The sequence below is a fragment of the Chinchilla lanigera genome, unplaced genomic scaffold (genome assembly GCF_000276665.1).
Source record: "Chinchilla lanigera isolate Chin_1 unplaced genomic scaffold, ChiLan1.0 scaffold00088, whole genome shotgun sequence".
Classification (NCBI taxonomy): Eukaryota; Metazoa; Chordata; class Mammalia; order Rodentia; family Chinchillidae; genus Chinchilla; species Chinchilla lanigera.
Window position 1 is genome coordinate 9,108,264 of NW_004955489.1, and position 15,835 is coordinate 9,124,098.

General features: G+C 40.8%; 1 protein-coding gene and 1 pseudogene across 1 annotated transcript in view; one reads left to right on the forward strand and one right to left on the reverse strand.

Moving 5' to 3' along the window:
• Mmgt1 (membrane magnesium transporter 1) overlaps positions 1-15,835 on the forward strand; it is a 46,881-nt gene that overhangs the window by 21,770 nt on the left and 9,276 nt on the right. The window lies entirely within an intron of this gene.
• The window catches only part of LOC102023917, a 41,204-nt pseudogene continuing 27,839 nt past the window's right edge, over positions 2,471-15,835 (reverse strand).

The window sequence follows — 15,835 nt, forward strand, 5'->3', positions numbered from 1 at the left end:
TTTTTTCTTTCTTTCTTTTACTACTCTCTTTAAAATAAAATGATGACCTTTAAGAAAAGATTTTCATTGTTGAACCATCTTTGCATTTATCAGATGAAATAAGTATTCGTTAAAAATAACAGACTGTTAGGATTTTTCATTTTTCAAACTTCCTTTAATATTAGCCCTGTTTTTATAATAATTTCTTTGAACCACAGGCTCACTAGTAACAATAGAAATCTGCTAAGAGTTGGGTTTATTTCTTCTGTGATTATAAGACACTGACTTTTTCTCTGCAGTGATTTATATGACTTTGTTTTTGTAGTAAAAATGCGTTATGTACTATTTGGTCCATACAAAAATATATGATATACTGTATATGTGATAAAACTTAACAAGTTGCAGGGCACCATGTCATCTTCTGCCCAGGAGAACAGCACAGTCAGCACACTTCCACCAAGCCCAGGGTGCAACTGGAGTTATAATCTGGTTACATTCTCCTAAGTCCTAGTAGGAAACACAGTGTGGCCAGAAATGCCCATATTCAAATAAGAAACCTGGTAACACAAACCTTAATCAGGTCTGACTGCTGTCTCGTCACCATCCCAGGCACAAAACAATACACAGATGCCAACAAATTTGAGCTAGAATCATGCTAAAAGTTAACAAAAAGCCAAGTTAACAAAGCTGATCTAAACTACCAACACTCACAAAGGCAGACTCTACAGATGCCCTACATCGGTGATTACCATTTTTTCTCTCCAGATATATGTCAGTATCCTCAACTTTACCAGGATTTTCTTTCCAAAATAATTTATGGGGGCCAGGGATATAGCTCAGCGGCACAAGCGCCTACCTGGCAAGCACAAGGTCCTGAGTTCGATTCCCGGTACAAAAAAAAAAACCAAAATAATTTATGGGATATAAAAGCATACAAACGAATCAACAAAAGCAGTCGTATATAAAGTCTGGAAAAACAGTCCACTAATTAAAATAATTGTCACAAATAACCCAACACAAACAGATGTATTTATGTGAAATAAATTAAAGGTTGAAACCTTACACTTTCAAGTTTTGTTAGACTGTTGTTTTGGGAGAGGACATGGAGTTGATTTTTTTTTTGGTCTGTTTGAGGCAGGGTCTCACAATGCAGTTCAGGCTGGCCTTGGAGCTCACTTTGTAGCCCAGGTTGGTCTCGAACTTGCAGTGATCCTCCTGCCTCAGCCTCCCCAGTGCTGGCATTACCGGAGGGCACCACCACACCCGGCCATTTTTCTAATAATTTATTTAAGATTAAGTACTGAAATGTTACTTCGTATAAATTTTTGCCTTTCAAAGTCATGACCCTATAGCAGTTCTTCTGAACACAGAGAAAATTATCAGCTGAATTAATATTCTAAATCCTAATCAGTAGTTTGTGTCATCAAACTATTAAGACACTTTATTTACTAATTTGACTGTCAAAATGGTACCCCCCCAAAATAAACTCAGTTTACTAGAATCTGCAGAAACTGAAATTCTGGTATACAAGTGAGTTTTTCCAACGACATGAAATAATACCAATCTAATAACCCAAAGGTATCCCTAAAGCATAATCCTAATAAGTTTTACTTTTTGTTATTTCTATTTTTAAGCCACTTAACTGCATATTGCCTTTAAACTGTGATGGAATTTATTTAATCTGACATCAAAAATCGCTCCAAATTACAAAATGATTGGTTTCTACAGCCCTAGGATAATGTAGAATAAAATCACCAATAAGATTAACATAAATGGAATTAAAATTTTCCTAATCCAATTAATTATATCTATTAAAACTGAGAACTTTCTGCATGACCTCTCAGTTTCCTATTTCTTTTGTAAATTTAAAAAAGAAATATTTCTGGGGAAGTTAGGATTTATTAAGAATATTAAGGTCTAGGATATGTTTTTTATTTTACCATATACCTTAAAAAATTTTGTTTTTCTTTCTTTCTTTCTTTCTTTTGTCTTTTTGAGACAGGTTCTCATTATGCAGCTCAGGCTGGATTTGAGCTCACTTTGTAGCCCAGGCTGGTCTCAAACTTGCAACAATCCTCCTGCCTCAGCCTCCCCAGTGCTGGGATTACAGGTGTGAGCCACCACACCTGGCTCAAAATTTTTGTTTTTCAATTCCCACAAAAATCCACCTCATGTAAAGCCAGTTTTATGTGTGTGTGTGTGTGTGTATGTCTTTTTAAGGCAGAATCTCACTATGCAGTTCAGGCTGGCCTTGAACTCACTTTGTAGCCCAGATTGGCCTCAAACTCGCCACAATCCTCCTGCCTCAGCCTCCCGAGTGCTAGGATTACCAGCGTGTGCCACCACGCCCGCAAACCAGACACTTAAATGACATGGCTGATCAACTTATCGGGGCTGATCCTAGAAAACAGCCTCCAATGGATCCTTGGATAATGGAAAAGACAACATTCAGCCATGAACATCTGAGTGCTGCAGGTCACAGCTTTAACGGTCAAGCCGCAGTTGTGAAGTCTGGAAAGTGCGAGGCCTGCTGTCCTGCAGGATGGGAATTTGCTGTGGTCTTTTCAGTGCTAATGGGCTTCATGTTGTTTGCAAGTTGTGTGCGTGGTCAGGAAACAAACCTTTTAGTAAACTTACTCCCTTGGTCAGCAGTGTGATTTTTCTTTCCAGTCCTTCATTCTCGTCTTTGAGCTCGTTCACTCTTTGTTGCTGGTTTGTGCTTTCTGCTTGCTTTATACTCGGCTGTTTTTCGCAGCCATGCTCTTCCTCTCTGACACTTGTCACTGTTTTTCTGTTTTTTTTTTTTTTCCTTTCTTTTTTCTTTTTTGTCTTTTTAAGAAAGGGTTTCATTCACAATGCAGTTCAGGCTGGCCTTGAACTCACTTTGTAGCCCAGGCTGGCCTTGAAGTCACAGCGATCCTCCTGCCTCAGCCTCCCGGGTGCTGGGATTACAGGCGTGTGCCAACACGCCCTCACTATTTTGATTCTTGGGTGAACCCTTTATGCTTTGCTTGCTTGGAGGCATGATTTTGCCTCCTCTCCCATGACCAGTAGGCACCAAGAGGAACCTGCTGCAAGCCGCTGGCATGTGCCTGAGGATGAATAACAATTTCTCCAGCCACTCCTGGATTACTGTTCTGCTGCTCTGCTGTCTCCTCATTTGGGCGCTCTCCCCTGACAACACAGCTTAGGTAGAAATGAGGCCAAGGTGATCAGTCGTTTCCATGCTGACCTGCTAGAAATCTTCCCTGGAACCTGCACTTCCTTCCCCTCACCCCCGCCCCCAGACCATCCCTGGCCTCCCAGGCCTCGAGTCAACAGAGAGAGGCCACCAGCTCCCCTCCTCAACGGGATGGCCTGCACCACCCTCAGCTCATTAACTTTAAAAGGAAAAATAATCACATGAAGAGTTGCAGGGATTCTATGAATGTTCATTACTTGTACGGTCTTACTGCTTTTTGTATCATTGAAAACATCAAAAAGTAAAGAGGATCTTTCACTGTATTGTTTTTTCTGAGCTCGAGTTTTCAGGTCTGAGCCTTCTATCTGCTTCATGTCTTTTGTTTTGACATAACATTTTCCTAGAAAGGGATCTCGCTGGGCAAGTGATGAAACCCACCTATCCTGCACGTCAACCATTTAATTGAGTTTCCACATGGTGCTGTCATTTGTGAGGTCCACAAAGAGATGGGAAGTAGTCACACTCCACCTGATGGCTCCTTGTCAAAAGCTGGAGCAGAGGTTAAGAACGTGGTAATAGGGTGGGGGGAGACACTGGCGTGGCAGGAGGAAAAGCGAATTGTGGTGATTCGGTTCCCTCAGGACTGGGACCCCACCTGCACGAAGATGGGCGAGGTTCTGCACAGCATGGCCTGAATGTTTAAAAATTTTGCAGTTATTTATCTCGTGGATATTACCGGTGGTGTCTCCCAAGGACTACACAAAATACAGACACTGAGGCGATGTCAGCGCGATCTGTGCCGGTCAATGCTGTGGAAATATTCTCAACTGTGTTAAGGCTTTGGAAAATTATATGGTGCTCAAGGGCTGCAGGGTCCTGGAACAAAGGTTGCACGCCTCAACTATTTGAAGCAAATAAACAGGTGGTGAAAGAACAGTCACAATGGCTAAGGAAATGTACAGATCAAAATTATTTTGTTTACTTTGATAGTGAAATCAAGGTGTTTGTCCTGCAAGGATGTTAAGTTCTGCACACTTGGCTTAGCTCCCTACGGCCACAAACTAAACAGCCCCAACAACAGAAATTTACACTTTCACAGTTCTGGAGGCAAGAAGACAAATTATTGGTGGGGTTAGTTCCCTTTGAGACTGAGGGGGCAAAACCTATCCCAAGGGTCTCCTGGCTTCTGGAGGTTGCTTGAAATCGTTGCCATACCTTGGCTTGTGTGTACGTGCGTCACCTCAGTCTCTGTCATTGTCTTCACAGGTGGTTTCCGTGTGTGTGTGTGTGTGTGTGTGTGTGTGTGTGTGTGGTGTCTATCTCCACATTTCCTCTTTTCATTTAGATTTTTTGAGACAAGGTCTCGCTGTGTAGTTCAAGAAGGCCTCGAACTCGCAGATATCCTCCTGCCTCAGCCTCCCAAGTGCTGGGATTATGGGTGTGTGCCACCACATGTAGGCTTCCTCTTTTATAAAAAGGACACCAATCACATTGGGTTAGGGACCCACCGCACTCCACTATGACTTCATCTTAACGGATTATATCCGAAACGACCCATTGGATTCTCTGATGACAGAACTAACACCAGCAAAGTTAGGCTGGTTAGAAATTTGGTAGTAATGCACTTTCAGGTGTAGCTGTTATGCGCTATCTCTGGACAGATGACCGCAAAGTTAGAGATGTCTACTTTGGGAACCGTGCCACATACATTCTAACAAGTCCAGTGGAAATAAGTTTGGATATAAAAGACCAATTAATGAAGGAAAATTCAAAAGTTTGGGCCACGTTTGGTGGTATGTGCCTGTAATCCCAGCATCTGGACAGCTGAGGCACAAGAGGATCTCCACGAGTTCAAGACCTGCCTGGGCTACCCAGTGATTTCAAGACCAGCTTGACCTACATAAGAAGACCAAAAGAAAAAAAAAAAAAACACTTTTGGAAAATACTGAAAGTGCCTCCATTAATACAAGTAGGAGGAATCGCTGTGTTTTAAAATATGTAAAAGCTACCTCTTGAGGTACATCTTTTTAAAAATGAATTTTATTATATATTTTTAACATGTAGAACATAACATTATGAGAGACAAATAGCAAAATAGTTACGAAAGGCAGGGCGTGGTGGCACATGCCTGTTATCCCAGCACTCGGGAGGGTGAGGCAGGAGGATCATTGTGAGTTCAAGACCAGCTTGGGCTACAAAGTGAGCTCAAGGCCAGCCTGAACTGCATAGTGAGACCCTGTCTCAAAAAGACAAAAAAAAAATCTAACTAAAATTTCCTAATTTGTATCTATTTCATCCAAGTATAATATAAGACTAACATTAATTTCTGGCAGTGGCATCTTGAAATTTCCTGAGTGCTGGGATTACTAGTGCACCACCACATCCAGCCTCAAGTAAACAGCTTTCATCAGATGATTATCCTTTTAGCAAATATTTGAGATTATTCACAATAACAAAAGTTTCCTAGTTAAAAAGATGAAGACAGGCAATAATCTGTGGGACCCCCTCACGGGGATGTATTATTTTACATGTATGCACAAGAAACCTCCATCATGTCTTCTGGCTCACTGGGAACTGGAAAAAATCAGCAAAGGAGGTTTTTGTTCATCTTCTTGAGACAGGGTCTCACTATGCAGCCCAGGCTCGCCTCAAGTTCACAGCAATCCTCCTGCCTCGGCCTCCTGAGTTCTGGGATTACAGACTTGCACCACCACACCTAGTAACAAAGGAGGCTTTTCTGTCAGTATATCAGAAACATTCATAAGAGAGGCCCATTAGAGAAATACAGGGAGAACCATATACTGATTATAATTATACAAATAAAAATAAAATTAATAATAATAAATAAAAATTAAAAAATTATACAAATAAAAATATATAAATAAAACCTAGTAAAGTGTAGACATTACTCTGCTTTAATGACTGTAGCTTTGTACTATATTTTGAAATCAGGAAGTTGTAATCCTCTAACTTAGTTCTTCTTTAGATGGGAGCCCTTGAGATTTTGTATGAATTTTAGAATTTTTTTTATTTCTACAAAAGAAAGCCATTGGGACTTTGACAGGAATTACATTAAATCTGTAAATCTTTTGGGGGAATATTATATAGTAACAATATTAAATCTTCCAGTGAATGAACATTGGCTGTCTTTTTACTTATTAGTGTCTTTTAAAATTTTTTCAGCAATATTTTCTAGTTTTTAGTACATAAGTCTTCATCTCCTCGGTTAGGTTTATTGTGTTTTGTTTTGTTTTCTTTTTGATGTTTTTTGAGACAAGGTCTCACTTTGTAGTGCAGGCTGGCCTTGAACTCACTATGCAGTCCAGGCTGGCCTCGAGCTCATGGTGATCCTTCTTCCTCAGTCTCCTGAGTGCTGGCATTACAGGCATGCACCACCATACCCTGTGTTAGGTTTATTCTTTTTGATGCTATTATATAGACTTGTTTTCTTAATTTTCTTTGGAATGCTCATTGTTAGTGTATAGAAAGTCAACTCATTTTTCTGTCTTGATTTTATATACCACAACTTTCTATGAGAACTCATTTTATAATCCAATATACATTCTAACCTCCTTTGTATCCCTTACCATGCATTGAACAATATAGGTGTTTTAGGTGTCTTTTGCTTAATGAAATATCTACTTTGAGATTAAAACCAGAGTCTTTATTTAAGACCTTGACAAGGTACAATATTACAAAAACTTACCATAATCTTCACAACAAAGTTAATTACATGAAAGCCACTTAATTGTGTTACCGCAACCACCCTTGAGAAACAAGAACAGGTTTTCTATAGTATCAAAAACTGGGTTAAAATAACCCTTAGTTATTGTAGGCTTATCAGGCTCACAGTCTCCCAAGCCAGTGGACAGCCAAGGCTTAAATAAATGAGGCAATAGAAATGATTTCAGGACTCCAGGAGGGTCTAACTCCCTTACAGTTTCAGTATTCTCTGAGTTTAGCCAAAGACTTCTCTGGGTGGCCCGTATTTATTTGATTTACAAACAAAGGAGGAGGATACTCAAGAAAGCCGGGAATCTGGGCAGGACTTTTCCAAGTAGTACATTATGTTAATTTAGGAGAACTATGTCATCTCCAGGAAGACCTTCACAGCAGGAGTGAGATGCCTGCAGCTACAGTCTCCTTTAAGTGAATTGGGGTTGGAGCCAGACGTCCTCAGTTGCAGCCTTCAGACAACTCACAAGTAAACACGGAAAGCCAATTGGTTAATATTAAATCCTGCTCGGAGCCACTTTGTAGTGGTCTCCAACACTATAGAATGGAGTTGAATGTTGGTGGTTTCCTAGAATGTGACAGTTAAGGGAATTGTCTTCTAGAGAATAAGACAAAGCAGAACTTTTTAATGTTATAATTTTCTGTCTGTAAGAGATGGGCTTTTTGTTTTAAGAATCATCTTTTAGGGGCCAGGAATATAGCTCAGTAGTATAAGCACCTGCCTGGCAAGTGCAGGGTCCTGAGTTCAATTCCTGGTGCCACAGGAAAAAGAAAAAAAGAAGAATTGCTTTTTAAAATATGCTTTCTTTCCTTGCTTGTGTTCCCCCTTGAGGAACAGAATGTTATTAACTCATCAAGATAAATACTGTTACAGTCCTGGTTTCTGCAGCAGGTCACAATGTCATAGCTGATATTTACCACTGATTTCTTTCACTATGCGTGTCCTCAGCCAGCACTTCAGCTGCCCACAATTCTTTGAACGAATGACTCAAAGAACTTTTTGCTAAGTTACCTGGCCAGTGAGCATCCTGCTTCAACTGGGTTCTGATAATTATCCATTGACTTGAATCACAACACATGGGAAAACTAAGAAACATTCAAGTGGGAGTAGTAGTACATACCTGTGATCCCAGCATCCTAGGAAGCTGAGGTAGGAGCATTACAAGTTCAAGACAAGCCTGGGCAAATTAGTGGCTTAGTGAGACCCAGTATCAAAATTTTAAAAAAAAGTTTTTAAAAAGGGCTGGAAATGTAGCTCAGTGTGAAGACCCTGGGGTCATTTGCCAATGGAGGGAGAAAGTCTCTGAACATATTGGACATAGTTCTCCACAGTTTGGTAGTAGGAACTCAATTTGTCATTCATTTATTTATTTATTTATTGTCTTTTTGAGACAGGGTCTCACTATGCAGTTCAAGCTGGAACTGCAGCCTGAGCTCACTTTATAGACCAGGCTGGTCTCAAACACACAACGATCTTCCTGCCTCAGCCTCCTGACTGCTGGGATTACAGGCATGTGCCACCATGCCCGGCCAGTTTGTCTTTGAGAATCATGTTCAGTCACTACAGCCAATGCACCAAAGCCCTTCTTTGCCTGTTGATTGAGAAGAATAGAGGATCCAAAGTGGTCAACTGGAATTAGGACTTCGCATTCAAGTGCATCATTATTGTTTTCCCTGGTGAAAGCATTTCTCTCTCTTTGAAACTGCAATCTAAACCGGAAGAGTGTAAAATTGTGGGAAGGGGGCAAGGTTTTTCCTCTTGTATCACTGGAGATAATGGTGAGGGAAGGCACTCCCATTTCTACACCTTGATCACGAGCATGGTGAACCCAGGCTACAGAAGAAACAGCCCTCTACATCTGTGTAAATAAGTACTTAGAGCATTATCATCACCTAGAGGCTGTTGCCCCAGACCTTCAAGTTATTGCCACCTAGCTAAAAATATAACTGAGTCTTCCAAAGGTCATTTCAGTTCAAGACGCAGGGAAACAAGAAGCCCAGTGAATGCCATGGACATTGCTCCATTGTCACATTCGTTTTCTATGAGGTGAATTTCTTGTTCAGAAGTGATGCTGTTCAGAATGCCATGATGCTTACTGAAGATTTTTCAAATCTACAAATACTGATTTTTCTCAAAGTGCTGCAGGTGGAAAGACAAATCCATATCGAGATTAAGTGTCTGGATGCATAGAAACAAAGTTATGCCTCTGCTGTAATAGAAGTGGTTGGATGTAATCACTTGCTACCAGGCAGCTGGCTTATCTCTCCGGGGATGGGTTCCACGCTGGGATGCTCAGTATTTGTCTTTGCTTCTGGCAGACTGAGCATTCATCAGTGTCTGTAGTGAAACTGGTCTTGGTGAGTAGAAGCCCATGTTTCTGAATGTAACTGCCATCCTGGGTCGAGGCCTTTGTTCCTGTTAGCCTTTGTTCTGACTGGACTTAGAACCCTCCTGGCTCGCCACACCTGCAAATATGTCTTTGTCTCTATTCTTGCCATGGGTTGCACTGGAAGTGGTAGATTAAAGTTTACTTGCGAGAATTCCAATAACTTTTCCAACAAAATTTCTCTTTACCACGACAAGGTCCAGACGGGCTCCTATAGCCCAGCTTACTCCAAAGTGTTTTAACCCTTTCCAACAGAGGTTACAACACTAACACTGTTTAACTGGGGCAACTTGGCCTCCCTATTGGCCAAAAGAGCAGGGGTTTTCAGTATGTACTGGGGCGCCTATGTGCCAATCTGTGTTCTTCTGTGGATCTCTGGGGCAATGCCTATGCCCAGAAACTCCTCGGGGTACAGCAGAATTCTGAAAGGACAGAAAGCCACACGGCTGTCACCTAGGCCTGGATGACTGAGAGCTGGCTCTGCAGGCTGCCCTTGATAGCTCACCCCTGGGGTGCTGCTCCAAAGGATTGTCAGCTCCCTGTATAACGGGGGGTACATCCTGGCCTGATTGCTCAACTCCACCAGCAGTGTGGGCTAGAAGCCTGTTTTTCCATTCATAAACAGGACTCCAGGACAGACCTTGCCGAAGCCCTCTTGGCTTTGTTACTTGTGCTTTGGTGGCCCTGCCTCCTCTGTCTCTCCCCCACCCCAGCCTAGGACAGCCCGGCCTCAGCAGCATCCACCTGAGATGGGCTATTGCAGATGGCACAGGATCCCTATTTCAGTTATCCCTGAGATGTCCCTCACACACAAGGGAGTCCTTTACAATCAGTTTTCTCTACCCAAGAGCAGAAGAGCAAGTCAGAGATAGTCAGCGGTTATGGAGGCTTCAGCATGGGTTTACCGTTCTGAGGATGTAGGGTTCTCCTTTGAAAAACAATGTGAGAACTTTAGACACTGAGAGCAGCCTCTAGCTGACACCCAGAAGGAAGTGGCGACCTCATTTCTACAGCCTTAAGCACACGAATAGATCCTTTAACACCAGCCACTGGGAAATAGAAACAGAAATCAGAGCAATGAGATACCACTTCACACCCCTGGGGTTAACAAAGGTTTAAACAAGTGTTTCGGAGGGTGTGAAGAAACTGAAATCCTCAAACGCTGCTGAAGCATCTTTAGAAAATAGCCTGGCATTTCATCAAAAAGTTAAACATAAACTAACCACATGTCCCAGCAATTTCACTTCTAGTTACATACTTAAGAGAAAGAGAAGCATATGTCCACACAAAAATTTGCACACAAACATTCGCAGGCAGATGCAAAATGCTACTGCTTCCACTTTTGTACCCTCACTTTACGAATCATTTTGACACATTTTACCCCAGGCTACTGTGTGTGTGTGTGTGTGTGTGTGTGTGTGTGTGTATGTGTGTGTAAAATCATACAGTTCTGTGGATGAATATCACAACTCCTCCTGGGTTGCATTTTGGAAGTCATCTTTTTGGCCTGTGGGAACTTGAGTTTATATACAGGTTAATAAGCAAGGAGACATCATGGTGGTAGCTCCAGAAGAGGATCAGCAGTGCCCAGAAAGATAACTACCTAAGGTGAGACCCTTACTGGTTCTCCAGGTAAAGGGGAAATAACCTCCTCAGGCAGGAATGGAAGAGCTATGTCTACTAACAGAGACATCCTACTGAATTAAAGAATATACAGTGGACTAAATGTGTGCCTTCCCCAAATCCATTTGTTGAAATTCTAGCCCCTATTGTGATGATATTTAGGATGGGGTCTTTGGGAGGTGATTAGGTCATGAGGGTGGAACCTTATGAATGGCATTAGTGCCCTTTTAAAAAGAACCCCAGAGATATTTTCCCAGAAGAATTGAAAACTTCATACCACAGCAATATATGTGCACCTATGTTTATAGCAGCACAACTTGTAATAGCTAAAATTTGGAAACAGTCTAAATGCCCATCAACTGAGGAATGGATAAAAAAAGATGTGGTATTTTTATTCAGTGGAGTGTTACTCAGCTATAAAGAAAGATAAACTCGAGGCTTTTATAAGTAAATGGATGCAACTAGAGACCATACTTGTAAGTGAAATAAATCAGACCTGCATGTGTAAACATCGTATTGCCTCTATTTCTTTATCTGTGTCTGGTTTTTTTTTTTAATTTTATTTTAAAAAGAAGAAGAAAAAACAAACACAAAGGAAATTAAACACATCCTTCTGAACAACCAGTGGGTCACAGAGGAAATTAAAGATGAAATTAATCAATATATACAATTAAACAAGAGTGCCAATACAACATACCAAATCTTATGCAATGAAAGCAGTCCTACAAGGGAAATTTATAGTGATGAACTCACACTTCAGGAAAACAGAATGAGCTCAAATAAACGACCTAATGTTGAACCTCCAACTTCCAGAAAAAGAAGAACAAATCAAACCCAAATCTTGTGTGAAGGAGGAAATTATAAATATAAGAGCAGAAAATAATGCAACAGAGACTAAGAAAACACCACTTTTAATTTTTAGAGACAATAACAAAGTCATAATTCTGCCTAATATGATACAAGTCTCCTACCTACAACTGAGGAAACACTAACCATTCTGCAAAAGAGGACACTAAAGTTCTATATTTTTGTTGTCTTGTTCGTGCTTCGCTTATGTAATTCTACTCTGTTTTTACTATCCTGTATCTTAGATACTGAAAATACAATTAACGAGCCGATCACGGTGGCACATTCCTGTAATCCCAGCACTAGGGAGGCGGAGGCAGGAGAATCACTGAGAGTTTGGGGCCAGCCTGGGCTACGAAGTGAGTTCAAGGCCAACCTGAACTGTATAGCGAAACCCTGTCTCAAAAAGACAAAAAAAAAATGCAATTAATGCATCTTTTGTTAGAAGATAATAGAACAAGAGTTAGTCAAATCAAACATATTTGATTTACATATGTAAATTAACTCACATTAAATAAGGAAACAATACTCATAATTATTACAGCCCTTGTTTTGTTTTTTTGGTCTTTTTGAGACAGGGTCTCACTATGCAGTTCAGGCTGGCCTTGAGCTCACTTTGTAGCCCAGGCTGGTCTCGAACTCACAATGATCCTCCTGCCTCAGCCTCCTGAGTGCTGGGATTGCAGGCGTGCTCCACCACGCCTGGCCAGCCCTTGTTTTTGCATATGGTCTTGTGGCCACTTTTCCCACTACCTGCTCTATGTTCCCTTTGTCTTCAGCAACATGACTGTATCCTGCTGATCCATTTCCTGGTGGGTTGACCCAAATCTTCATTCCTGCAATTGATGGCCATTAGCAGTCATAAATGCATTATGTTGTAGTAGTTTCCAATGACCTTAATTACTGGACATGAGAATATGAGGTGATACTTTACAGAATCTTCGGCTTTCCATACATATTTCTCCTTGACCCTGTAACTAAGTCAAGCAAATCCTAGTCTTGACTAGTCTACAGACTGAAAACTTCATGAATGGAGAGGAAAGGCCTGGTGGAAGAAGGACTTTCTATACTGAAAATAGTTTATACTCCAATTCTTACTCAAGAAATGCCTGTAGCCCTTTACTAAGGTGGGAGTACAGGTGGAAATAGACATAATCAGATTTCTCAATACTTACCAGACCTAGGCTCCAAATTCATACTAACAGCCTGGAGCCACAATTGTCCTGGTCCTTGTGAGAAACAATTTGCTTGTTACTGAGCTTTCGCTAACGCTCAGAGCTTGACTATGGGCACCAAGTTAAAATGACAGCAGAGCTACCTGTCTGAGTCTGGATACTTTCTGACCAGCCAAAGTCATAGCACTGGATATGCACAGAAGCACTCTATTCTCAGATGGAAGTGGTATGTGCATGGTCAGATTCAAGTTATCTTGAATTCAAAAGTAAGTTCAATGAAGAAGTAACCATGAATGTTATTCCTGCCACATTACTATTTCCATTTATGTTTGGCAGAAAGAAAACATGGTGCACATGAACTTCACTCCTTAATTATGTTACAGCACAAAAGCAATTTCGAAGATGCAACTAAGGCTACTGGTCACTTGATCTTCACCTAGGAGATTCTCTTAGAAGGCCTGACCTGCAGACCTGAGACATTTAAAAGTATGCCATCTCCACCTGGCAGCTCAAAAGGACAAGATAGGAACACAAGAGAATTTGATGCACTCTTGTTGGCTTGAAAGTGGACAGGGGGCACATGAAAAAACCTGGTAAAGGCATCTGTGAGTTGAGAGTGAGCCATCTGTCACAGCCAGCAAGAAATTAAGGATCCTATTCCCATAAGGCAAGGAACTGGATTCTGAAAACAATCTCAAGGAATTTCAAAGTGAATTCTCCCTCCGACTTTCTGGATGAGAACACAGTTTTCCCCAAAAACTTTTAAAACCTAAAGTTGAGAACCAAGTCAAGATCTCACATACTTAAAAAATTGTCAACTTCTTTTTGGATTTGATTTTAGTACAGACTGAGAGGTGTGGATTTAGATTCATTCTTCTATAGATGGAGGACCAGTTTTCCCTCATTTGTTAAAGAGGTTATCTTTCTCTCCTTTGTTTGTTTTTAGCCCCTTGGAGAAAGATCATATGACTAATGTGTAAGGGACTGTTTCTTGGGGTTTTTTTCCTATTCCATTGGTCTGTGTCTTTGTTTTTCTCCTAGTATCATAGTGTTTTTAATCACTGTAGTTCTGTAGTATAACTTGATATTCGGCCTTGTACTGCTCCCTGTTTTGCTTTTGTTGCTCAAGATTGCTTTGCCTTGATATGCCTTTCCTTGTATGGTAATTGTTAAGTCGGGTAGAAATCCAAAGAATCAGACTATACTTTAGGAAAATGGGTGTAACTTGAAACCCTAACGTTAAGTAAAGCAAATCAGATACACAATCTTAAATATTGCATGGTTTATTTTATATGAAAAATCTAATATATAAATAAAGTGCAAAATAAAAGGCAAACAATAGGAAAAAATAAGAGAGAAAAAAGTTATTGCAATCCAGTCTGGCCAATGTATCTAAAAGTGTACCTTGACTTAGTATAATAGTTTTATGTCTTATATTGTTGTGGAACCAGTATCAAACCGAATGGAAAATGTTCTGTACCAAGGAGTGGGAAGGCAACCAACTTTATTATGTCAGTGGGTTGATAGGCGATCACTCCAAAGCATCAATTCAGAGCTGACTTTGGGCTTAGTTTTTACAGGTTTGCAAGCAGGAAATATAGGAGCTTGAAAGCGTGGTGAATTTCTATTGGGTAGTATCAGTCATCTCTCATTGCTGGGCAGAAAGTCCTTGAAGCAAGTTAGTAAAACAGGACATATATCAGGGCTAGAAAGTACAGGCTATGCAGCTGGGTGCAGTCAGATGGATCAGGGTCAGGTTATCTCTGGTTTAGTCAGTCAAGGCTGAACGAGTCTGACATATGAGCTACCTGGTGGGCAGCATGATCTCATTTTGTCCTAATATGATGTCTATTAGCTGACTTTAATTTTTATAATATATTTTATGATTTGTTAGTCTGGCTGTTAATCTGTGTTTATGATAATTTACTTGATCAACAGTTGAAAATAAATAAATAAATCTGATGCTGGCAGAAAATTTTAAAAAATTAAAAAATAAATTTATTCCTGGGTACAGTATTTCAAATTTTATACTTTTTTTTTTTTGTGACAGGGTCTCACTATGCAGTTCAGGCTGACCTTGAGCTCACTTTGTACCCCAGGATGGTCTTGAACTTGCAACGATCCTCCTCACTCAGCCTCCCAAGTGCTGGGATTACAGGCGTGCGCCACCATGCCTGGTTTTATACATTATTATAAACGGATTTCTTTTCAAATTTTCAATTCTAACTGTTCAATGCTAGTATATAGGAATTCCACTAACACTTCGCTATACTGATTTGTTAGTTCTGCTAGCTTTATTGCAGGATTTTCTGCACAGATGACCATGTTGCCTGCTGTAAGGAGTTTTACTTCTTCTCTTGCAATCTGAGTAGTACGGGTCACACAGTTGGGGCTGGGAGAGCACGCTCCTTCACCTGCCTGAATTTGGGCAACATCCCAGGCCACTCCCCCTCCCACTGTCCAAGAGAGGCAAGAAAGACCCAGGAAATCGCTCAGGCTCCAGGCCAGAGCACATGTGTGTTAAGTCTCTTGACCTGACTTTCAGTAACCTTTTCCCCACTCAAACCTTGTTGAAGATTGAGACACATGGACTGAATCTGATGTATGTAATTTAATAAGACTGGATTCTGGGACATCCATGCATGTGGCATAGCCATGAGGTGACTCAGCACTCTGTCAATCATTTCTGTCAATCATATCCAAAGACCCAATGAGAAACACCCGGGCTGAGGCACACATCTTTTAAAATCTGAAAGCCTGATTTATCTATGTGCTATGCTCTTTATTTCCCTGTCACCCCAACGCCACTCTTCTATCCGTGCCTGCCCTGAGCACAACTTCCTGTTATCTTCAATAAACATAATTGCTTTTTCTTTTACCACGGGGTGTACACTTTCAGTTCTTTGCTC